The following is a 4,144-nucleotide window of genomic DNA, read 5'->3' as shown; positions in this document are numbered from 1 at the left end:
TGGATGAAGCACGCCTGAGATTTAGCTGTTTGATTGAAATCGGCTTATAAATGATGCAGGTTGGGTGTGGCTGGTGGCCATATTATACAGAAAGGTCAGGTATTTTTTAATAATCATCCCTGACGGCAGTGTCTTGATTGACTTGACACCAGAATCACTTACATGGGGTGTAGATTGTTAAAGTTATAGGAATATTTCATTTAATCCGTTTTTAAATATCACAAGGGAATGCAGATGACTGTTATTATGCAATACATATATCTTGATTTGGCATGACTCACAGAACTTGCAGTACAAAGGATTTTTACCAGTAATATGAGACTTGAACAGAAATGAGATAAATGTCACTTTCACTGGTTTTGCAGGTTTAGAGACACATATTGCATTGCTGTAGCGCCCCCGTTTGACCGATCGGCACCAAATTAGGAGGGCCCTTACCCACTACCGTCCTTGATGACTTATTCAAGTTTGGTCGTGATTGGCTGAGGCAGGCCTGAGATACAGCTGTCTGATTGAAGTGGGCGTGGCACCTGTATGGTCTGGATGTGGCTGGTCGCCGTACCTTATAGAAAGTTTAGGATTTTTTGAATAATTGTATACCAGGACTGTCTCCTGATTTGAATGATATCAGAATTACATAGGTTGGTTGAAAATCCAAGGAGGTTAACGAAATGTCATGTTTTTAGACTCCTATAAAATATGCAAAAGCGGAAAGAGATAGGATGAAGTTCTACATGGCTTTGAATTTGGCATGGGCCAGTGCATTAGATAAGTAACAAATCTCAATTTTATCATTAACAGTTCAATAGAAATAAGCAGAAATGCAAATCCTGTCGCTGTAGCGCCCCCATGTGGACAATTGGTGTGGCCTTCGCAGGGATTGCTAGTGGTTAGGAGACAAATGTACAAGCCTATTTTTGTTCAGATCAGCTGTTGTTAAGCCTGTCAAAGGCCTGTCAGAATGCTGCTTGATTTTGATTGGCTGATGGTGGCTAGGGTTTTATGATTAATGACTGCCCTGATAGATACCTGACCTCAGGCTTCAGAGTAGTACATGTATGCCAAATTTCATTTGGATCGGTCAAGGAAGTCAGGAGATATTGGCAGTTTTTAGTTGTAGCGCCCCCTATTGACGAAATGCGGCCCGCCTTCAACAGTGTCCCCAGAATGGGGTACGGGGATAGGATTTAAAATTTGGTGAAGGTAGGCTAGGGTATGGCCAAGTTATAACAGTCAGACAAATACTAGCTAAATTTAGGTAGTTTTTGGGCGTGGCTAGTGGCTGTATGATAGACCAATATCAGGGTTATTTGAATTAGTATTCATCAGCTCAGAGACCTGATCGGTTTGATACCTCATTTGTCTGATTCCGTCAGACGGTGTAGGAATTACAAGCAAAAGTAGGTTTTGCAAATTATGCAAATTAGCAAAAAAATCTAAGTAGGCGGAGCTTAATAGTCCAAATGGCAAGTTGGTAGGGCAAGGATGTCTCTATCAGTAGAAATATGAATTTCAATTATAGGACTAACAGGACAGGAGATATCAATCAAAACGCGTTAGAGGGCGCCACGGCGCCCCCATCTGGCCGACATGGTTGGGTCGGATGATCTGAGTAGCGGGGAGGAATTGACATCATCCTACCAAGTTTCATAATTCTAGCACTTACGGTTTAGGCTGTACATTCAGTTTTAGGGCAGAAAAATAATAATAATAATCCTAAGAAAAACAATAAGGTTCCATTGCACTTCGTGCTTTGGAACCTTAAATATAACTGCAAGCAGTGATAAGCGGTTCCAAAGCTAATGGAAAGAATAAGTGGGTAGAAATGGAGTACATGGAATAAAATGAAAAGTTCAATAATAATAGGACATAAAATAGAGACCGTAACTGCTGGGCAATGCATTTAAATAGTCAGAAAGTAGGAAATACTACTACGATAGCATGAGAAGCTAATGGACAGAATAAGTGGGTAGACATGGAGTACACAGCATAAAATGAAAAGTTCAATGGCATAAAATGAAAAGTTCAATAATAATAGGACATGAAATAGAGACTGTAATTGCTGGCCAATGCATTTAAATAGTCAGAAAGTAGGAAACAGTACTACAATAGCATGAGATCTGACATGTTGATGTTACAGTAGAAACGTTTAGTTAGGATAAGAAAAAGGGTGGATGAGAAACAGGAGGGAAATGTAATTGCACCTGCTTAGGAGAAATATCACCAATGTAGATCTGTCTGGTGAAGTGCCTGAGCTTGACTGAATATATGGTTTGGGATGATGGCATATGAACAGTGGCTGTAGCGCCCCTGTTTGACTGATCGGCACCAAAGTTGGTGGGTCTCTCTGGGAGGCCGTGCTACATTAGTGGGTAAAATTTGGTGAGAATCGGATGAAGAATGCCTGAGATTTAGCTGTTTGATTGAAATAGGAATTGAAATGGTTTGGCCAGCAGGTGGAGCCTGCGCTCCATGGATAAATTCTATTCAATATTTTTAGGCCTTCTCAGCCAAGTTTGCTCTTAGACACATATGAACAGTCGCCATAGCGCCCCCGTTTGACCGATCGACATCAAAGTTGGAGGGTCTGTCTGTGGGCCAGTGCTACATTAGTGGGTGAAATTTTGTGAGGATTGGATGAAGCAAGCCTGAGATTTAGCTGTTTGACCTAAGGTGGATCTTAGGAGTATACAGATAGTGGCCATAGCACCCCCGTTTGACCGATCGGCATCAAAGTTTGAGGGTATGTCTGTAGACCAGTGCTACATAAGTGGATCAAATTTCGTGAGGATTGGATGAAGCATGCCTGAGATTTAGCTGTTTGATTGAAATCGGCTTATAAATGATGCAGGTTGGGTGTGGCTGGTGGCCATATTATACAGAAAGGTCAGGTATTTTTTAATAATCATCCCTGACGGCAGTGTCTTGATTGACTTGACACCAGAATCACTTACATGGGGTGTAGATTGTTAAAGTTATAGGAATATTTCATTTAATCCGTTTTTAAATATCACAAGGGAATGCAGATGACTGTTATTATGCAATACATATATCTTGATTTGGCATGACTCACAGAACTTGCAGTACAAAGGATTTTTACCAGTAATATGAGACTTGAACAGAAATGAGATAAATGTCACTTTCACTGGTTTTGCAGGTTTAGAGACACATATTGCATTGCTGTAGCGCCCCCGTTTGACCGATCGGCAAGAAATTTGGAGGGCCCTTACCCACTACCGTCCTTGATGACATATTCAAGTTTGGTAGTGATTGGCTGAGGAAGGCCTGAGATACAGCTGTCTGATTGAAGTGGGCGTGGCACCTGTATGGTCTGGATGTGGCTGGTCGCCGTACCTTATAGAAAGTTTAGGATTTTTTTAATAATTGTATACCAGGACTGTCTCCTGATTTGAATAATACTAGATATACATAGGTTGGATGAAAATCCAAGGAGGTTAACGAAATGTCATGTTTTTAGACTCCTATAAAATACGCAAAAGCGGAAAGAGATAGGATGAAGTTCTACATGGATTTGAATTTGGCATGGGCCAGTGCATTAGATAAGTAACAAATCTCAATTTTATCATTAACAGTTCAATAGAAATAAGCAGAAATGCAAATCCTGTCGCTGTAGCGCCCCCATGTGGACAATTGGGGTGGCCTTCGCAGGGGTTGCTAGGGGTTATGAGACAAATGTACAAGCCTATTTTTGTTCAGATCAGCTGTTGTTAAGCCTGTCAAAGGCCTGTCAGAATGCTGCTTGATTTTGATTGGCTGATGGTGGCTAGGGTTTTATGACTAATGACTGCCCTGATAGATTCCTGACCTCAGGCTTCAGAGTAGTACATGTATGCCAAATTTCATTTGGATCGGTCAAGGAAGTCAGGAGATATTGGCAGTTTTTAGTTGTAGCGCCCCCTATTGACGAAATGCGGCCCGCCTTCAACAGTGTCCCCAGAATTTGGTACAGAGATAGGATTTCAAATTTGGTGAAGGTAGGCTAAGGTATGGCCAAGTTATAACAGTCAGACCAATACTGGCTAAATTTACGTAGACTTTGGGCGTGGCTAGTGGCCGTATGATAGACCAATATCAGGATTATTTGAATTATTATTCATCAGCTCAGAGACCTGATCAGTTTGAT

This window comes from Brienomyrus brachyistius, unplaced genomic scaffold (assembly GCF_023856365.1).
Source record: "Brienomyrus brachyistius isolate T26 unplaced genomic scaffold, BBRACH_0.4 scaffold114, whole genome shotgun sequence".
In the NCBI taxonomy this organism is placed as follows: domain Eukaryota; kingdom Metazoa; phylum Chordata; class Actinopteri; order Osteoglossiformes; family Mormyridae; genus Brienomyrus; species Brienomyrus brachyistius.
The sequence above is the reverse complement of the archived record's forward strand: the minus strand, read 5'-3'. Positions refer to the sequence as shown.